Below are 22370 nucleotides of genomic sequence, written 5' to 3'. Positions count from 1 at the left end.
TTTAAACAAAAATCATAACCACCATAAAAAAGGGTGTGCCTCATGGACTCTTGCCAATATGAAAGAAATTAATTTATCAGGTAAGTTCTTACATAAAATATGTTTTCTTTCATATAATTGTCAAGAGTCCATGAGCTAGTGACGTATGGAATAGAAATACCCAAGATGTGGGAGACCACAGAAGAGTCACTAGAAAGGGAGGGATAAAATAAAAACAACTATTTCAGCTGAAAAAATTAAATCCACAAAAATATAAGTCTTTCTTTAAAAATGTCACATAAATTTCAAGAAAAAAAACTTAAATCATAAGCAAAAGAATCAAACTGAAACAGCTGCCTGAAGAACTTTTCTACCAAAGACTGCTTCAGAAGAAGCAAATGCATCAAATGGTAAAATTTAGTAAATGTATGCAAAGAAGACAGAGTTGCTGCTTTTCAAATCTGATCAACCGAAGCTTCATTCTTAAAAGCCTAAGAAGTAGCGACTGATCTAGTAGAATGAGCTGTAATTCTCTGAGGCGGAGACTGTCCCGCCTCTACATAAGCCTTGTGATTCAAAAGCTTTACCCAAGATGCCAAAGAAATGGCAAAGGCTTTCTGAACTTTCCTAGGACCAAATAAAACAACAAATAGACTAGAAGTCTTCCTAAAATCTTTAGTAGCTTTGACATAATTATTCAAAGCTCTTACAACATCCAAAAAATGTAAAGATCTTTCAAGAGTATTCTTGGGATTAGGACACAAGGAAGGAACAACAATTTCCCTACTAATGTTGTTGAAATTCACAACCTTAGGAAGAAATTTAAACGAAGTCTGCAAAACAGCCTTATCCTGATGGAAAATCAGAAAAGGATACTCACAAGAGAGAGCAGACAATTCAGAAACTCTTCTAGCTGAAGAGATAGCCAAAAGGAACAACACTTTCCAAGAAAGTAGTTTAATATCCAAAGAATGCATAGGCTCAAAAGGAGGAACCTGCAAAGCCTTCAAAACCAAATTAAGACTCCAAGGAGGAGAGATTGATTTAATAACAGGCTTGATATGAACTAAAGCCTGAACAAAACAGTGAATATCAGGAAGATTAGCAATTTTTCGGTGAAATAAAACAGAAAGAGCAGAGATTTGTCCCTTCAAAGTACTTGCAGACAAACCTTTAATCAAACCATCCTGAATAAACTGTAAAATTCTTTTATGAGAAAAACACCATGAAATATAGGTTTTCCTAACCCGATAATAAATCTTTCTTGAAACAGACTTACGAGCCTGTAGCATAGTATTAATCACTGAGTCAGAGAAACCTCTATGACTAAGCACTAAGCGTTCAATTTCCATACCTTCAAATTTAGCGATTTGAGATCCTGATGGAAAAACAGCCCTTGAGACTTAAAGGAAGTGGCCAAGGTTGGCAACTGGACATTCGGACAAGGTCCGCATACCAAAACCTGTGAGGCCATGCTGGTGCTATCAGAAACACATGTGATAGTTCCAATATGATCTTGGAGATCACCCTTGGAAGGAGAACTAGAGGGGGAAAAATGAAAGCAGGTTGGTAAAACCAAGGAACTGCTAACGCATCCACCATCTCCGCCTGAGGATCCCTGGACCTGGAAAGGTACCTGGGAAGCTTCTTGTTTAGATGGGAAGCCATCAGATCTATTTCGGGGAGACCCAACATCTGTACAATCTGACAAAATACATCTGGATGGAGAGACCACTCCCCTGGTAAAGACTGACAACTGAGATAATCCGCTTACCAATTGTCTACACCTGGAATATGTATCGCAGAAATTAGACAGGAGTTGGATTCCGCCCAAGAAAGTATCTGAGATACTTCTTTCATCACTAAAGGACTGTGAGTCCCCCCTTGATTATTGACATATGCCACAGTTGTGAATGACTAAACTACTAAACTAATGAATAATTCTCTCTTTAATAGTGGCCAAGCCTGAGAGTTCTAAAATATTGATTGGTAACCTCGCCTCTTGAGGATTCCAAACTCCTTGTGCTGTCAGAGACCCCCAGACAGCTCCCCAACCTGTGAGACTTGCATCTGTTGAAATCACAGTCCAGGCAGGACAAACAAAAGAGGTCCCTTGAATAATCCGATGATGGACTAATCACCAGGACAGAGAGAGTTGAATGTTGGGATTTAAGTATATCAACTGTGATATACGATTATAATCCCTGCACCATTGATTCAGCATGCAAAGCTGCAGAGGTCTCATATGAAAACAAGCAAAGGGGATCGCGTCTGATGCTGAAGTCATGAGACCTAAAACTTCCATGCACATAGCCACTGAAGGGAATGATCGAGACTGAAGGTTTTGACAGGCAGAAACCAATTTCATTCGTCTCTTGTCTGTTAAAGACAAAGTCATGGACACAGAATCTATATGGAAACCTAAAAAGGTGACCCTTGTCTGAGGAATCAAGGAACTCTTTGGTAAATTGATCCTCCAACCATGTCTTCGAAGAAACAACACAAGTTGATTGAGTTTCTGCTAAATGAAAAGATTGAGCCAGTACCAAGATATCGTCCAAATAAGGAAACACTGCAATACCCTGCTCTCTGATTACAGATAGAAGGGCAACGAGAACCTTCGAAAAGATTCTTGGAGCTGTTGCTAGGCCAAATGGAAGAGCAACAAACTGGTAATGCTTGTCTAGAAATGAGAATCGGTCTGGATGAATCGGAATATGAAGGTATGCATCCTGTAAGTCTATTGAGGACATGTAATGACCTTGCTGAACAAAAGGCAGAATAGTTCTTATAGTCACCATCTTGAAAGTTGGGACTCTTACAAAATGATTCAAAAACTTCCGATCCAGAACTGGTCTGAAAGAAATTTCCTTCTTCGGGACAATAAATCAATTTGAATAAAAACCCAGACCCTGTTCCAGAATTGGAACTGGTAAATCACTCCTGAAAGCTCTAGATCTGAAACACATTTCAGAAAAGCCTGAGCTTTCACAGGATTTGTTGGAACTTGAGAGAGAAAAAATCTTCTCACAGGAGGTCTTATTCTGAAACCTATTTGATACCCCTGGGAGACAATATTCTGGATCCAATGATTCTGAATGGAACCTGCCCAAACGTCTTGAAATAATTTCAATCTGTCCCCCACCAGTAAAACTGGATCGAGGGCCGCACCTTCATGCAGTCTTGGGGGCTGGCTTTGGTTTCTTGTAAGGCTTGGATTTATTACAACTCGACGAAGGCTTAAAATTGGAGCCAGAGTCCTTAGGGGAAGGATTGGTTTTCTGTTCTCTATTCTGTCGAAAGGAACGAAACCGATTAGAAGCTCTAGATTTGCCTTTAGACTTTTTATCTTGAGGCAAAAAAACTCCCTTCCCCCCAGTAATAGTGGAAATAATTGAATCCAACTGGGAACCAAACAAATTATTACCCTGGAATGAAAGAGATAGTAACCTAGATTTAGATACCATGTCAGCATTGCATGATTTGAGCAATAAAACTCTTCTAGCTAAAATAGCTAAAGACATAGATTTAACATTTATCTTGATGATATCAAAAATAGCATCACAGATAAAATAATTAGCATGTTGAAGCAAACGAACAATGTTATGCAAATCAGAGTCTTTTTCCCGTTGTGCTAAGCTATCCAACCAAAAAGTTTATGCAGCCGCAATATCAGCCATAGAAATGGCAGGTCTGAGCATATAGCCAGAATGCAAATAAGCTTTCCTTAGATAAGATTCAATTTTCCTGTCTAAAGGTTTCTTAAGAGGTACTATCTTCCATAGGAATAGTAGTACGTTTAGCAAGAGTAGAAATAGCCCCATTAACCTTAGGGACTTTCCCCCAAAACGCTAATCTAGCCACTGGCAAAGGATACAACTTTTTAACCTTGAAGAAGGAACAAAAGAAGTACCAGGCTTAGACCATTCCTTAGCAATCACATCAGAAATGGCATCAGGAACAGGAAAAACCTCAGGAGTAGTCACAGGAGGTTTATAGACATTATTTAATTTTATTATCAAGAGGACCAGACTCCTCAATATCCAAAGTTATTAACACTTCTTTTAACAAAGAACGGATATACTCAATCTTAAAAAGATAAGATGATTTATCAGTGTCAATGTCTGAAGTAGGATCCTCTGAACCAGAGAGATCCTCATCAGAGGAGGATATATCAGTATGTTATCTGTCATTACAAAAGTATTATGAGAAGTTTTAAAAGACCTTTTACATTTATTTGAAGGCGGTATAGCAGCCATAGCCTTCTGTATCGCATCAGCAATATAATTTTTCATATCAACAGGGATATCATGTACTTTAGATGATGAAGGAACAATAGATACTGTACTAGAACTAATAGAAACCTTCTCTGCATTCAAAAGCTTATCATGACAACTGTTACATACTACAGCTGGAGATATAATCTCCACTAGCTTACAACAGATACACTTAGCTTCGGTAGAACTGTGTTCAGGCAGCATTGTCCCCAGTTTTGCCAATTTATTTATGGGGGTATTTGAAGAAAGATATATTTACAACTCCCCCCTGGGGGCGAGTCTGGTGTTCTATGGCCGTTTTATAGATGACCTTATTTTTATTTGGGAAGGCACAGAAGAGAATGCCTTAGACTTTATTAAATCACTAAATGAAAATAATATGGGACTTAAGTTCACTCATAATATCAATGCAGATTATATTGAATTTTTGGACTTGGTACTATATTGGGACCAAGTAGGTCACATTTTGACCAAAACTCACTTTAAAACAGTGGACACGAATAGTTACTTGAATTATAAAAGCAACCATTATAAAGCATGGAAGAAGAATATACCTTACAATCAGTTCTCTAGAATCCGTAGAAATTGTACAAATTTAACTCTTTTTGATGAACAAGCAGGAATCCTAAAAAGTAGATTCTTGGAAAAAGATTATCCTAAGGATCTAATAGAGGAGAGCTTTTTGAAGGCGAGGAATAAAGATAGATCTGAATTCTTTAAAACATCAAAAACGAAAGATAATGCAGAATGCAGCAATTTAGATGGAAAAGGCACTAATAAGAACAAAATTAATAAAAATCTTAGATTTATAACTAAATATACTTCAAATCATGATAGAATTAAGAGAACTGTCCGTAAACATTGGAATATTCTATTGATTGATCTGACACTAAAAAACATTCTAGATGAAAATCCTATATGTACTTTTAAAAGAGCCCCTTCACTTAAAAATAAACTTGCTCCCAGCAAAATAGTAATGAGGAAATTTGGAAAAAATAAAGAACAGAAGACAAAAAATTGGCTGTCTAATAAGAAAGGTTTCTATAAATGTAATAGAGCGAATTGTGGGTTGTGTGAATTCACGAAGGGGGATAAGGTGAAATTTATGTCTTTTTCAACAAAGGAGGAATTTGAGATAAAAACTCGTTTTTCATGTGATTCCTCTTTCGTAATATATCTACTGGAGTGCAAATGTTGCCTACAGTATATAGGGAGAACTTCAAGACCCCTGAAAAAAAGATGGGGGGAACACATGAGAAATGTGAGGAATTCTTGTATTAAACACAGTGTCTCTAGACATGGAGTATGTTGTCATGATGGACAGACAGATCTATATAGTATTTTTCCGATTGAACAAATTACTTTAAAATGGGGTAGAAATAGATTAATTGACCTAAGACAAAGGGAGACATACTGGATCTGGAAAATGAAAACCCTGAATCCATATGGCCTGAATGAGAATTTAGACATGGCGGCATTTAATTAGGTTAGAGTCCACTATATTATCAGTTAGTACTAGGCCTTCTCCTTATTTTTTTTTTTTTTTTTTTTTTATGTTAGTTCCTTTTCACTGTACTGGGAGGTTAGTTTGTATTTGAGTAGACATTGCCTCGATATCTGGTTCACGATATTGAATGGGATCCATGCTCATTTCACTCTTCGAGTTTTCAATAAGTTGAATTAGATTTTAGAATCTCAAATATGAGGAGGACGTGTTATGATTCAAATAGCCTGACCTATATGCATATATCATTTACTCATATAAAAATATTTTTTTATTGTTATTTTTTCATACATTTATATATATTTATATATTTTTATATTTTTTATATATTTATATATATATTTTATATATATATATATATATATTTTTTTTTGCATTTATTAAAATAGTTTTTAGTCTTTGTTTTATGTATTATGGGTTTTATATTCATTTTGCCAAACAGATGAATTAGCAATTTCAGTTGTTATATGGCACAGCGTTGCTATTTCAGTGTAAATGCATGAAGGAGAAGCATCCCAATCTGGGGTTGTATACACGTACTTATTGTTCTTGTATAGCTATGTCACCGTTTGCTATTTATTGTACTTGTGCGTAGATACACACCCACCTTTTGTCTGGATGTTTTACACTCCTTCACGCATGCGCTTTGTTTAGGCTTAGACGCCGAGCAAAGCGAATATAAGCTGTGCATTTTTTGATATAGTATATGTATATTCACCTGAGGAAGCGGTCGAGACAGACCGGGACACGCGTTGTGATTACATGTTTACCAAATAAACATTTGTTTTTAGACTATATCATTATCACGGCTTGAGTGATATTTTATGCTTGATATTTTTATCCATTTCTGCATACGGAGTCCAGCTGCTAGCCCACCTGGTTTGGGCATTTCTCCTAAGGCAGATACTACGAGAGAGAGTAATACTGCAAGAGGGGTCATAGCTGCAGGATATTTGCATATTATATACGGCATCAAGGATATTACTTTCATTACGAGAGAGCAGCTACCTGGACAGCTGTTAATGCTCCAGAAAGCTGTTGTAGCACTTCTCAAGTGCCTTACTTCTTGTAAGTACGATTATTGTGTGGGGAGTGAACAACTTTCAATACTGATTCACACTATGTTGGCGCCTTCTTCTTTTTTGTGTTATATACAGATTTGCTTCGTTTGAATTGCCTTCAGCTTTTGGAAGAAGTTTTTGCTGCCATATCTTCATCATTTGAACTTTGGACTGTTGTGATCACACACCAGGATCTTGGGTCTGATTGTTGTATCATTTATTTACTAGCCCTGTGAGATACATATCATTTCACTTAGCGTGTGGGTCACACATGTTTTGTTTTGCACTAAGTTATTTTATGCACTAATTTTCTTTTGCACATTCTATTGTACCTTTCAATTGGAGGTATTTTAGGTTGTTTTTTCATTATTGTTTTTATCTGATATGATTATAATTAGGCGCAACTGACATTCATTATTTGGTTTTTAGAAGTTCCTACAGCAGCTTCTGAGACAGGATCAGATTGAGACATCTTGTAAAATGTAAAAAAAGAAAAATAACATTAAAAAGAAATATCTTATTTCCACATATAGCAGTTTCAAGAATGGGGAAAAATACAAGTGCTAAATTTGGCAAAAAAAACAAACAAATATCATAGCCCTCTGAGCATAAAGAAGGCAAGGAGCATATAGGAAATGAGGTAAAATAAAACTAAATTTTTTGTAGCCAAATATGATGCACAACGCAAAAGGAAGCTTGAGAGATTTTTTGGTGCCAACAAACATCCGGAAATGACGCAACTCGCATCACAACACAATTTCCCGCCAAACAAACTAGCATCAACTAAGACGCAGGAAATGACGAACTTGTGTCATGACGCAGGAAAAGACGAACTTGCGCCATGACCTACGCACATTCGCACTCAAAAAAAAATCTTGCGCCAAGAATGATGCAATAAATAACAGCATTTTGCACCCTGGTGAGCCTAATTTGCCCGCAAGTTTTCCAAGAAAAAACAAGTCAAATTGAAAAAATACTATACCCCAGGTAAGACCTTTCCTAAACATGATTCCCATAATGAAACTGCTGGACTGCAAAGGGAAATACACATAGACCTGACTCATGGCAAATATAGGTAAAATACAAATATTTAAAACTTTACATTAATAAATAAAGCACCAAACCATAGCTTAGAGTGTCTTAAAATAATGATACATACTTACCGAAAGACACTCAACCACATATAGCAGATAGCCAAACCAGTACTGAAAGCTATCAGCAGAGGTAATGGTATATAAGAGTATATCGTCGATCTGAAAAGGGAGGTAGGAGATGAATCCCTACGACCGATAACAGAGAACCCTTGAAAAGATTTCCCACGAAGAAAATCATAAAATCAAAAAGGCAATACTCTCTTCACATCCCTCTGACAAACACTGTACTCTGAAAGGAATTGGGCTTCAGAATGCTTAGAAGTGCTTATCATAGAAGAAATCATAAAGATCAAGCACAAACTTACTTCACCACCTCCATAGGAGGCAATGTTTGTAAAACTGAATTGTGGGTGTGGTGAGGGGTGTATTCATAGGCATTTTGAGGTTTGGGAAACTTTAACCCTCCTGGTAGGATTGTATATCCCATAAGTCACTAGCTCATGGACTCTTGCCAATTACATGAAAGAAATAAAAATATCAGAGAACTGGCAACATTTCAGTCCTGGCACACAAAGTTGAGTGGGTATTAAAAAAATTGTCACAATAATTTAATTTAAACTGAGGTTATGTATTCATGAAAATAATGGTGGATACCTCTGACAGCCCTACATGAAAAGGAGTAGGATGGAGCCACTTTTATTAAAAGCAATTACGGCTAATAGGGTTACCATGACAACACCTACTCAGTTAATAATCATCAAGAAATTTTTTTTCTGAGCTTAAATGCCTTTTTTCCTTCTGCACATTTTTAAAGGTAGTTAAGTTATTACCAAGTTTTGAACTGGTGTAAAAAACGCTGAAGTCTGACACAGACGTTGTACACTAAACATGGATGCCATTGACTAAGTGCAGTTATTATGCAGCTTCTTGCCACTTAATTGGCACATGTTTTGATCAGGCATTACTGCTTTTATCTATAGCATATGGAAAATGTACATATGATACCTTGGGGTATATGAAGTCAGTTGGAATAACAGAATAAAATACTGGCATGAGATTTGCAGCCAATAGCAAGGGGATTCTTACTGGGTTTAGGTGTAGGATGAAAATGAGTTTGTTAGCGTAAGGGTGAAGGTTGCTTACAACATTATGTACAATATTATACTTATTGCCTGTGACATTTACCCAATCTTGAATACATTATTCACAGAAATAAACACATAATAATAAGAGTTTGGAACTCAGAAGTGACAGCATGAGAAAGAATCCTTCTCTATTCCTGGATTTCTTGCATCTCAACACCTATCTATTTCCTTGGTATTTTCCCAAAGAAATTCAACGTACATTACATTTGATTACTTTCATGTTGGTAAGTAGACTCTGGTTAAAGGAGCAGGGCATTCTCATATTTAATATAATGTGTTAACATGCTTTTAACATCAATATTTTTAAACTTTAGATCCTATTTTTGCAAAAATAAAGGTATATAATACAACTGGATACAGTTTCTTTATATGTATGTATAAGTAAACTGTTCTATCTCATTCTCTTGAGAGAGTCCACATTTTGGACAGGATTCAACTACTGAAAGTGCAGCCTGTGATTGTGTGCATTTTGGTTTATTTGTAGCAACGAGTGTGCAAATGTTAAAAGTGCGTGTTTGTTCTAGACACTAATTAAGTAGATGGACATTCTGCATTCATTCTATGGAAACAAGGTATGGGGCATTCTCCATAATTTGTTTTACTGTATAACACAGTATGAGACATTGGGGTCTAGTTATCAAGCCATCAACCTCAAATACGCTGGAATTCCGCAGCATATTTGTGGCGAGGCTGATTCGCCTTAGTTATCAAAGGCTACAGACCGGCAAAAGTAGAATTTTGTGACGTAAACTTCGATCCGCCGGACTCAGTCCGACACAGAACGATTCTTACGTCACTCCAGATGTTCCGCACACAAGTGCGGCACAATCTGACTACTTTTGCTAGTTATCAAAAAACTAGCAGGTACGCTCGGCAGTTTTACGGCCCAGCGTACCTGGTTTTCAAACCGCCACCCTGGAGGTGGCGGATCCCATAGGAATCAATGGGAGTCTGACCATAGTGAAAGTTCATGTTCGCTGCTGCCAGCCATCCCATTGATTCCTATGGGAGCTGTCTACACCTAACACCCTAACATGTACCCCGAGTCTAAACACCCCTAATCTGCCCCCCCCCCCACACCGCCGCAACTAAATAAATGTATTACTCCCTATACCGCCGCTCCCGGAGCCCACCGCAACTATAATAAATGTATTAACCCCTAAACCGCCGCTCCCGGAGCCCACCGCAACTATAATAAATGTATTAACCCCTAAACCGCCGCTCCCGGAGCCCACCACAACTATAATAAATGTATTAACCCCTAAACCGCCGCTCCCGGAGCCAACCGCCACCTACATTATACCTAGTAACCCCTATCCTGCCCCCCCTATACCGCCGCCCTCTATAATAAAGTTATTAACCCCTATCCTGCCGATCTCGCACCTCGCCGCAACTAAATAAATAGTTTAACCCCTAAACCGCCGCTCCGACCCCGCCGCAACCTATATTAAATTTATTAACCCCTATCCTGCCCCCCCTACACCGTCGCCACCTATAATAAATTTATTAACCCCTATCCTGCCCCCCACTACACCGCCGCCACTGTAATAAATTTATTAACCCCTAAACCTAAGTCTAACACTAACCCTAACACCCCTAACTTAAATATTAATTAAATAAATCTAAATAATATTTCTATTATTAACTAAATTAATCCTATTTAAAACTAAATACTTACCTATAAAATAAACCCTAATATAGCTACAATATAAATAATAATTACATTGTACCTATGTTAGGATTTATTTTTATTTTACGGGTAACTTTCAAATTATTTTAACTAGGTACAATAGGTATTAAATAGTTATTAACTATTTAATAGCTTACCTAGCTAAAATAAAGAGAAATTTACCTGTAAAATAAAAACTAACCTAAGTTACAATTACACCTAACACTACACTATCATTAAATAAATTATTCCTATTTAAAACTAAATACTTACCTGTAAAATAAACCCTAAGATAGCTACAATGTAATTAATAATTACATTGTAGCTATTTTAGGATTTATATTTATTTTACAGGTAACTTTGTATTTATTTTAGCTAGTTAGAATAGTTATAATAACTACCTAGCTAAAAGAAATACAAAATTACCTGTAAAATAAATCCTAAGTTACAATTAAACCTAACACTACACTATCATTAAATAAATTAAATAAATTAACTACAAATAACTACAATTAAATACAAATTACATAAACTAACTAAAGTACAAAAAATAAAAAAAGCTAAGTTACAAAAAAAAAAAATAGGTTACAAACATTTAAAAAATATTACTACAATTTTAAGCTAATTACACCTAATCTAAGCCCCCTAATAAAATAACAAAACCCCCCAAAATAAAAAAATGCCCTACCCTATTCTAACTTAAAAAAGTTCAAAGCTCTTTTACCTTACCAGCCCTTAAAAAGGGCCTTTTGTGGGGCATGCCCCAAAGAATTCAGCTCTTTTGCCTGTAAAAGAAAAATACAAACTCCCCCCAACATTAAAACCCACCACCCACATACCCCTAATCTAACCCAAACCCCCCTTAAAATAACCTAACACTAATCCCCTGAAGATAATCCTACCTTGAGTCGTCTTCACTCAGCCGAGCAGCGATGGAACCGAAGAGGACATCCAGAGCGGCAGAAGTTATCCTCCAAGGGGCGCTGAAGAAGTCTTCTATCCGGGCGATGTCATCTTCCAAGAGGCGCTGAAGAAGTCTTCTATCCGGGCCATGTCATCTTCCAAGAGGCGCTGAAGAAGTCTTCTATCCGGGCGATGTCATCTTCCAAGAGGCGCTGAAGAAGTCTTCTATCCGGGCGATGTCATCTTCCAAGCGGGGTCTTCAATCTTCATCCCGCCAACGCGGAACATCCTTCTTTACCGACGGACTACCGACGAATGAAGGCTCCTTTAAGGGACGTCATCCAAGATGGCGTCCCTTCAATTCCGATTGGCTGATAGGATTCTATCAGCCAATCGGAATTAAGGTAGGAAAAATCTGATTGGCTGATTGAATCAGCCAATCAGATTCAAGTTCAATCCGATTGGCTGATCCAATCAGCCAATCAGATTGAGCTCGCATTCTATTGGCTGATCGGAACAGCCAATAGAATGCAAGCTAAATCTGATTGGCTGATTGGATCAGCCAATCGGATTGAACTTGAATCTGATTGGCTGATTCAATCAGCCAATCAGATTTTTCCTACCTTAATTCCGATTGGCTGATAGAATCCTATCAGCCAATCGGAATTGAAGGGACGCCATCTTGGATGACGTCCCTTAAAGGAGCCTTCATTCGTCGGTAGTCCGTCGGTAAAGAAGAATGTTCCACGTCGGCGGGATGAATATTGAAGACCCCGCTTGGAAGATGACATTGCCCGGATAGAAGACTTCTTCAGCGCCTCTTGGAAGATGACATCGCCCGGATAGAAGACTTCTTCAGCGCCTCTTGGAAGATGACATCGCCCGGATAGAAGACTTTTTCAGCGCCCCTTGGAGGATAACTTCTGCCGCTCCGGATGTCCTCTTCGGTTCCATCGCTGCTCAGCTGAGTGAAGACGACTCAAGGTAGGATTATCTTCAGGGGATTAGTGTTAGGTTATTTTAAGGGGGTTTTGGGTTAGATTAGGGGTATGTGGGTGGTGGGTTTTAATGTTGGGGGGGGTTGTATTTTTCTTTTACAGGCAAAAGAGCTGAATTCTTTGGGGCATGCCCCACAAAAGGCCCTGATCGGAACAGCCAATAGAATGCAAGCTCAATCTGATTGGCTGATTGGATCAGCCAATCGGATTGAACTTGAATCTGATTGGCTGATTCAATCAGCCAATCAGATTTTTCCTACCTTAATTCCGATTGGCTGATAGAATCCTATCAGCCACTCAGAATTGAAGGGACGCCATCTTGGATGACGTCCCTTAAAGGAGCCTTCATTCGTCGGTAGTCCATCGGTAAAGAAGGATGTTCCGCGTCGGCGGGATGAAGATTGAAGACCCCGCTTGGAAGATGACATCGCCCGGATAGAAGACTTCTTCAGCGCCTCTTGGAAGATGACTTGGCCCGGATAGAAGACTTCTTCAGCGCCTCTTGGAAGATGACATCGTCCGGATAGAAGACTTCTTCAGCGCCCCTTGGAGGATAACTTCTGCCGCTCCGGATGTCCTCTTCGGTTCCATCGCTGCTCGGCTGAGTGAAGACGACTCAAGGTAGGATGATCTTCAGGGGATTAGTGTTAGGTTATTTTAAGGGGGGTTTGGGTTAGATTAGGGGTATGTGGGTGGTGGGTTTTAATGTTGGGATGGGTTGTATTTTTCTTTTACAGGCAAAAGAGCTGAATTCTTTGGGGCATGCCCCACAAAAGGCCCTTTTAAGGGCTGGTAAGGTAAAAGAGCTTTGAACTTTTTTAATTTAGAATAGGGTAGGGCATTTTTTTTATTTTGGGGGGGTTTGTTATTTTATTAGGGGGCTTAGATTAGGTGTAATTGTTGTAATATTTTTTAAATGTTTGTAACCTATTTTTTTTTTTTTGTAACTTAGCTTTTTTTATTTTTTGTACTTTAGTTAGTTTATGTAATTGTATTTAATTGTAGTTATTTGTAGTTAATTTATTTAATTTATTTAATGATAGTGTAGTGTTAGGTTTAATTGTAACTTAGGTTAGGATTTATTTTACAGGCAATTTTGTATTTCTTTTAGCTAGGTAGTTATTAAATAGTTAATAACTATTTAATAACTATTCTAACTAGCTAAAATAAATACAAAGTTACCTGTAAAATTAATATAAATCCTAAAATAGCTACAATGTAATTATTAATTACATTGTAGCTATCTTAGGGTTTATTTTACAGGTAAGTATTTAGTTTTAAATAGGAATAATTTATTTAATGATAGTGTAGTGTTAGGTGTAATTGTAACTTAGGTTAGTTTTTATTTTACAGGTAAATTTCTCTTTATTTTAGCTAGGTAAGCTATTAAATAGTTAATAACTATTTAATAGCTATTGTACCTAGTTAAAATAATTTGAAAGTTACCTGTAAAATAAAAATAAATCCTAACATATGTACAATGTAATTATTATTTATATTGTAGCTATATTAGGGTTTATTTTATAGGTAAGTATTTAGTTTTAAATAGGATTAATTTAGTTAATAATAGAAATATTATTTAGATTTATTTAATTAATATTTAAGTTAGGGGGTGTTAGGGTTAGTGTTAGACTTAGGTTTAGGGGTTGATAAATTTATTACAGTGGCGGCGGTGTAGTGGGGGGCAGGATAGGGGTTAATAAATTTATTATAGGTGGCAACGGTGTAGGGGGGCAGGATAGGGGTAAATAAATTTAATATAGGTTGCGGCGGGGTCAGGGAGCGGCGGTTTAGGGGTTAAACTATTTATTTAGTTGTGGCGAGGTGCGGGATCAGCAGGATAGGGGTTAATAACTTTATTATAGAGGGCGACGGTATAGGGGGGGCAGGATAGGGGTTACTAGGTATAATGTAGGTGGCAGCGGTGTCCGGGAACGGGGGTTTAGGGGTTAATACATTTATAAGAGTCGCGGCGGGGTGTAGGAGCGGCGGTTTAGGGGTTAGTAACTTTATTTAGTTGCGGGAGGCTCCGGGGGCGCCGGTATAGGGGGTAGAACAGTGTAGTTTAGTGTGGGTGCTTAGTGACAGACTAGCAAGAAAGCTGTGAAAAAGCCGAAGAGCAGCGAGATCGGATGAGTGATAACTCTCACAGTCCGCTGCTCATCGCCCCGTACTTGGTGCGCGGCTTTTTGACAGCTTTTTTGATAACGTAGGCAAATTTTTGCAGGTCCGCGGCGGCGATGTGAGGCGAGCTTAGGCGGGCGTATTGGGCCGGCGAAGGCAGGAAAAGCAGACACGTTGATAACTACCCCCCATTCTGTATACTATTATATACTGATATGAGGAATTCTGCATAAAATAAATAATAATCTAATTTAGATAAATTATGCTTTTGTGCTTTAAACCTACACCAAAGTTATTTCTGTTCTCTATAAACAAGAGCTCAGTACATAAGGGCACATTTTGAGCCTGACAATATCATAGGATTTATAGGGTATCTAGTACACTACATACAAGTAAAATATGTAAATGATGTCCTATGTATTATATATAATGATTAAGGATGTAAAGAGCACTTTGCTTACCATATATAGCAATACATTAAGATAAAAGGTATGCTCTGTATTACAAATGCATATAAAGAGAATTAAATGGTATCTGGTGTGTTATATATACCAAATGTACTAAGGTATAGGGGAAAAGCAGGAATAAAACTATTAAGCCACATGTTCTACTATTTATTACAATATAAGAAATGTTTAGAAATTGTATTTAGAGAAATGACTTGGAATCCATTCTTATTATGTCTAAAACATGGTATTACGTTTAGAGTGTAGCAAGCAGTTGTACAATACTTTAGTTGTTGTTGTATAACTTACTAATAGCAAATCATCATCATAGTGTTAATTCTTATCATTTCCACTTCTACATATATTGCTTACATTTAAAAAATAATCTTACTGGCACTGTATTAAGTAATTAGACATCTGGTTGATATTTCATAGTGTAAAGCTAGGGAACTATTATATGTGGTTTTGGAGATATAGCCTTCTGCTCCAGTAACGTCCCACCCTACTGATACACATCCCCCAGCACAGGTGGTCACTCAGATTGTGTGTATTAGGGGACTAATAGCAGTATTTTATATTACTCATTTTTCAAAGTTGCATAGGTTTTTGGGCTAGTACTTGATGTGTCTATTTTCATGCATTTTTTAGCACAGAGGTGCAGACATTATTTACTACCTATGAAAGTGATACGCATATTCACAAGAGAATTTTAATTTAGAGGATATCAATTCTGCCTTGAACAAAAAAAAGTTGTTAACATGCTATCAATGCAACAAGCAATCCCCATTAAAAAAAATTTGATATCAGCCCTTCTAAACAAATGTAACTCTTTCCATATACTTTCAAACATCCTTATTAATATATCCAAGTAAAACATTTTGAATACAAATCTATCCCAAGACATCTGTGCATATGGCAGTAAAAAACATTTAAATTAGTCAGGAATTTATCTAGTCCCTTCCCAAGACCTCATGTTCTTCAATAACTTTGTCACACTGAAAAGCACTCTTGTAGCCGATATGTCCTCATGGTGGAAAAAGCGGTTATCTTGGTTGGGTAGACTAGAAGTAGTAATCACATATGTTCTGCCTAGAAATTTATATTTCTTACAGACTCTTCTTATAACCCTACACACTTGATATATTTCAGCCTTGAAAAAAGCTATTTCAGATTTAATTTGGAGCAAAAACATCCCCGTATTAGCAACAAATTATGTTTGTATCAATGGGACAAGGAGGCCTGGGTCTCCCAAACTTAGAAAACTACAGAAAAGCTTTTTTTTTTTTTTTAAAGTTATTACAACCAAAAAATATGGGTCCCCCTTGAACACAAACTATATAAAACTCTACAGATATAGGCACCTTATGTGGTCTTCCACTAACTAATTAATTTAGAGTCCAAACATAGGCAGCACCACCTTTGTTTCATAGAAATTCTCTTTTTATACTTTGCTTTAATCCAGGAGTGGGAATACAAAAGAAAACAGACTACGTTTTGAGTTACATACCATTAGTGATGTCAGTTATACATATGCACCTTAACACCTTTAAGGTATTTAAAGGTGTTAAGGTGCATATGTATAACTGATATGACTAAGGGTATGTAACCCGAAACGTAGTCTGTTTTCTTTTGTCTGCCCACTCCTGAATTAAAGCAAAAATTAAAACATAAATTATGCTTACCTGATAATTTTCTTTTCTTCTGATGGAGAGAGTCCACAGCTGCATTTATTACTTTTGGGAAATAAGAACCAGGCCACCAGGAGGAGGCAAAGACAACCCAGCCAAAGGCTTAAATACTCCTCCCACTCCCCTCATCCCTCAGTCATTCTGCCAAGGAACAAGGAACAGAAAAAGAAAAATCAGGGTGAAAGGTGCCATGAAAATTACGGGTGGGGAGCTGTGGACCATCAGAAGAAAATAAAATTATCAGGTAAGCATAATTTATGTTTTTCTTCTTAAATGGAAAGAGTCAACAGCTGCATTCATTACTTTTTGGAAAACAATACCCAAGCTATAGAGGACACTGAATGCCAAGACGGGAGGGTACATTAGGCGGCCCATTCCGAGGGCACCAAGCATGAAAACCACTGCCCACAAAAAAACCCAGCTTCGTCCGAAGCCGAGAAAAATTTGAAAAGAAAAAGCCCAGAGGACACTGACCCGCAGGTAGTCCAGAGCCAAGCGAGAGACCGCAAAATCTGATTCAACAGGTCTCCAGGAGACACCATCGCCCAACAGTCGGTGCCTCCTCACTCACCCCTCATGAAAGAAGGGAACACCAGCCTAAACTCCCAAAGAGAGAGGGTCAGGGGAACCGAAGGAAAAAAAATGAAACGCCACAAAATCCATAAAAGGAAACCCCCCCAAGCGAGCCCAGCTCACAAAGGCCCAAATGGGTCCCGACAAACAAGGGGAGACTACGCCTAGACCAGGCACACAGGAGGTATAGGACCAGGCATAGAAACAAAGAAAATGTTCTCTCAAACGTCATGCAAAAGCACCAAGGACAACAAAAGATGGAGTCCTTACATAGTCCTGAACTTGGAACACTGAAGTATTCCGCTACAAAAAAACATGCAACAGACCCAGACGAAAAACCTTGAGTCAAGAACACGCTCCCATCCTCAGGATGACACAGGCAATACTTGCTGAGAGCAAAAGTGGCCAGCAAAATATTGAAAAAGACCACTCCCAGACAGAGGTCAACCTCTAGGCAATCCAAGTCGCTAGACCAACTCACAAGTCTTCCAAAAAAGGGGTAATTATAACCTCCACAAGGTTCCCCAAGAAGAGAAGTGACACCCCGAACCCGAGGTGGAGCAATCCTCTGCTTGTAAGCGAAGGGAGCCAGTGTGGCTAATCCCCTTAAGGGACACAAGGCGCTGCTCATTTTATCATCCTCGAAAGGAGGAAGGCTGAGTAGAGCTTGCCGGGGAACGAACTAGCAACCCTCGGTCTGCTACAGTACAGAGTAGCCACAGAGCATTAGTATGCTGAGCTAGCTGTCCAGCTAGCCCACCTAGATGCAGAAAATGACAACGTCTCTCAGAGCCCACTCCCAGCCGGGTGTTAGCCCCAGCAACGGCAGGTCTGAAACAGGGGAACAGAAGCACCCCAAAACCAGCTCAAAAACCAGCAGAAGAATGGCCACAACCAATCCAACAGAGCACGGGTGCAACCCGACTCCTTAGAACAGACGACAGGGCCGTAGACCCAAAGGATCTAGCAAAAAAATCCAACTTAGTCTTGACACGGGAGCCAGCAAGACTCCAAATGGAACGTTACCCATAGAGAAAATCCTTCTCCGCTAGGGAAACTCACAGGTTCCAACTCCTGAACCAGGAGTAGCCTTAAGAAAGGACCAGATCTCCATAAAAAGGAGACTAAGCTCTCACCCAAAAAGGGAAAAGGGCTAACAGGCAGCACCTTCCATAAGCCACAGGTTAAAGGAGAGGTCAATCCCCCTTGAAAGTGATTCCCCTAAAAACTAGCCTGCTAACACGCAACTAATGTGCAATAGTAGCAGCAGTGACACTGCAAGTCCATTCACCTGCGGAGCAGAGATTCAATGGATACTACAGCAAGCTGACTAAGGGAAAGCCGTCTAAGGTGCAACCCAGCCCCAACGAGCAACGACACTCGGAAAACCTGGCCAACCAAGACCAGATCAAGCAATCCAAGGAAAGGACATAGCCCAGGTTTCCAGGAACTGGGGAACCCCGAACCAACCCTGGAGCCTAAAGGTCCGGTAACAACCCACAACCGGATCCACAAGGGAAAATGCTGAATGAAACCCAGCAACCGGAAGCCCCAGGGAGAACAGGTCCGAACCCCCAACTGTTTAGATACAGAACCCGCAAACTTAACAACCCGTCTGAAAAACAACCCAGACCACAGGGGATACTAATGCGATATCCAGATCAACCTGGATAATGAGAAAAACTCGCAAGTCCCGACCTAAGGAGGAGACCACCGCTTGCCAAAGTCCCACTCTCTAAGAAACCAAGGTGGTAAAAGTCGTACGACGATGCTAGAGCTTCTAGACTCACAAACAGCCTCATGACAATAAAGCAAGGAATACCTTGAGGGCAAAACCACTCGAGCAAAGGCTAGTCTCCACCTCACCTCCGTACAAGCGGGAGAGGAACAAATCATGTCCAGTGTCCCTAACAGGGAACAAATATCTCCCAGGCCCCTAAAAGGAGACCTAGCATGGAGATCAGAAAAACAGCTAGACAGTACACAGTGGATATGCAATAGCTGCAGCTGGTTACATTCTGCAACCCAATCGCTGCAAGGCAGCTGAACTACCCTTCAACTTACTAGCTGCTGAGGACCAAGTCTAATGACAATCCTCGAGCCTCAAAAGAAAGGTCAAACCGCTCACCCGACGGGAAGAAGGCACTAAGCCCTCTAACTCTCCACCACGTGGGAGAGGAACACTAGGGTCCGAACATACCAGACGCCATAGAAAATGACTCAGCGGAATTCCATTGACCAAGTCATCCAATTGAAGGCTATAAGGACTGAGACAACCCTTCCTGCCTTGTACACCCACAGGTCCTCTAGAATGCTTAGTTGAATGTAAAACAAACGATAACATGAGCAATCAGCACCTCAACCGGACAATCCAATCAGAACGTGTCTGAACAGCCACAGGACAGAACTGAACCCAACAGAACCAGCCTGCATCTGGGTCCTAACCGTCAAGCTGCATAAATTCTCCCTTAGAGGGGAAGAAGGGAAACAGACAAACATAGGACTAACATGTCCCAAAACACTTCAGCAGAAGTAACAGAGTAACGATCCCAGTTTAAGATTCCCGAAGGAAAGCAATAAACAAATTAAAAGACATCCTAACCGGATTAAAAGAAATATAAGGCAACGCAGGTTAGCACCCAATAAGAAAGCCGGCCTACAGCAGGACTAGCCAAACGGAGCCCTAAGCTTCCAAAGAAAAACTGGGAAGGATCTCAAAAAAACAAAACTGTCAGGAGATTACATCATCCCCACATGTCTAATGAGGTGCACCATTCGAAGTAGACTGAAAATCCCCGTATCCGAGGATAGGATCATTTACTAACTGAAAAATATGTCTGAGCAAGATGCGAAGACGCGGCACTCTATAACGAAAGACACAACACTCTGGGACAGTTACACCTGCAGGGAACTGTACAGGCCCTCCCCAAGGCGGTAGACCCGGGACAATTGGGCACAAGCACAAACGCGCATAAACGTCTGGACTCTGCAGATGAATAATCGCCAAAAATATGTAGAAGCGAAAACAAGCTGCAACATCCGGGGGGAATATGCCACCCTGCATGGAGGAATAATCATAAATTGGGTTGCTCGCATGTGTAGAAGTATGGATCGGTAAGGAACTCACCTCTCCGAGGACGGCACCCCCAGAGGCAGATGGCTCAGCTGTCCCTTGATTCACTGAGTCCGAGGGACAACGTGCTCTCATATGGCATACAGAACAAAACTGGTTGACATGTGTCAACGAGGCCAATCCGGATTCTTTACCGTACGCAGAATCTGAAATTAAAATAGTCTCAGTATCAGAATCCTCCATAACTGAATCTGAAATTTGCACAGTCTCAGCATCAGAATCCTCCATAACTGGATAGAGGAAATGCAAATATGGACTTAAAGAAGTAAAGCAAAAATGGCACCTACCTCCCACAATGGCTGGGGAACTCACCACCTCCAATGATCAGACCCCTGCGAACTAGAATTTCTCCTTCGCCACACGGTCGGGAATGTGGAAATGGAAGATGGAGCATAACCACGCCCGACCACAAGGTGAACTGTACAGTCCAAAAAAGTGCGCCCAACCATAAGGTCGCGTCACTTTCAAAAGGCCTCAATGTTCCAACTACGAGCCCGTAAATATCACACATAAGCTGGTTGAATCACATAACAAACATGATTATAAACCCCCCTGTTCAATAACCCCCCTCAGGAGATATTAACCTTTGATTCCAAGATACTAAAGCAGACCTACTGAGACCCTTAAGTTAAGTTAGACCCGCAAGGTGGTAGCCTCTCGGGAATACATTTGTATTACAGTACATTCATAAAGAAAGTAAAATTAAATGATCTTACCAGAATCTACGCCGTGGAACAGGAACACGGCCTTTCAAGTGTGATGGATAGTAGCTTCGCCTCCGCCATGGACTTGAGAGAAGAAAGCAGGCAGCGGAGCGAAGTTCGACAATGCTGAATGCTTGAGGAGCTGTTAACATGAGTCGGGATGGTTTCGCAGAAAGACTCTTCCTGCATCTCCAGACTCTCATCCAAGCCCTCACTGAGAGACTGACAGGACTACTTAAAACTCCAGTCCCATCCCGAAGAGTACTACCCTCCATAAGAGACAATAATAAATTCTGACAATTCTGCCAACCTCCTGGGACAAAAGGCAAAGAATGACTGGGGGATGAGGGGAGTGGGAGGAGTATTTAAACCTTTGGCTGGGGTGTCTTTGCCTCCTCATGGTGGCCAGGTTCTTATTTCCCAAAAGTAATGAATGCAGCTGTGGACTCTTTCCATTTAAGAAGAAAAAGAGAATTTCTACAAAACAAAGATGGTGGTGCCTAATTTTGGACTCTATATTGCTGTACAGGTGAGCAATAACCTGTTGGCGCACACACCTGGCTGCTCTAGTGCTGAATTAGAACGGTTTGTTTTCCTAACTAATTATTTAAAACTAAACCTGAATAACTCAATTGTTCTATAAACATATGAGCAGGTACAGAGCATTCCAACTCATCCCGTAAACATTGCTCGTCCCTTCTCCCCTCCTTTCTATATTTCAGAACTAATCCTTTCTTATTGCAGCATCTCTTAAAACGCTAGGTCTGGAGGACTCTATACAAGGTCTTTCTGCGACCCAAGCTTGAAAACAGGAATCTTGACACAGGGTAAACTTTTAAATAAAGGATATAAATGTTTTGCCAATTAGTTCACTTATATACAACTAAAATTCTACCTGACTTCCCATACCCACAAACAAAATATACTTAAAACCCTCACTAATTTTGAAAAGATCTGTAAGCCATCCTCCCTAATGAGGCACACCCGATCTTTAATCAATAAGATTTTGTCAATACCTCTGTCAGGATACTTGCCATACTACACGGAAAGCAGGAGATAGAAAGTATATTAA

The 22370-nt window shown here is 39.5% G+C and overlaps 1 protein-coding gene across 1 annotated transcript in view; it reads right to left on the bottom strand.

Annotated features, from left to right (window-relative positions):
• ADAMTS17 (ADAM metallopeptidase with thrombospondin type 1 motif 17) overlaps positions 1-22370 on the bottom strand; it is a 611877-nt gene that overhangs the window by 283397 nt on the left and 306110 nt on the right. The window lies entirely within an intron of this gene.

This window comes from Bombina bombina, chromosome 6 (assembly GCF_027579735.1).
Source record: "Bombina bombina isolate aBomBom1 chromosome 6, aBomBom1.pri, whole genome shotgun sequence".
In the NCBI taxonomy this organism is placed as follows: domain Eukaryota; kingdom Metazoa; phylum Chordata; class Amphibia; order Anura; family Bombinatoridae; genus Bombina; species Bombina bombina.
This window is presented reverse-complemented; position numbering and strand designations above follow the sequence as displayed.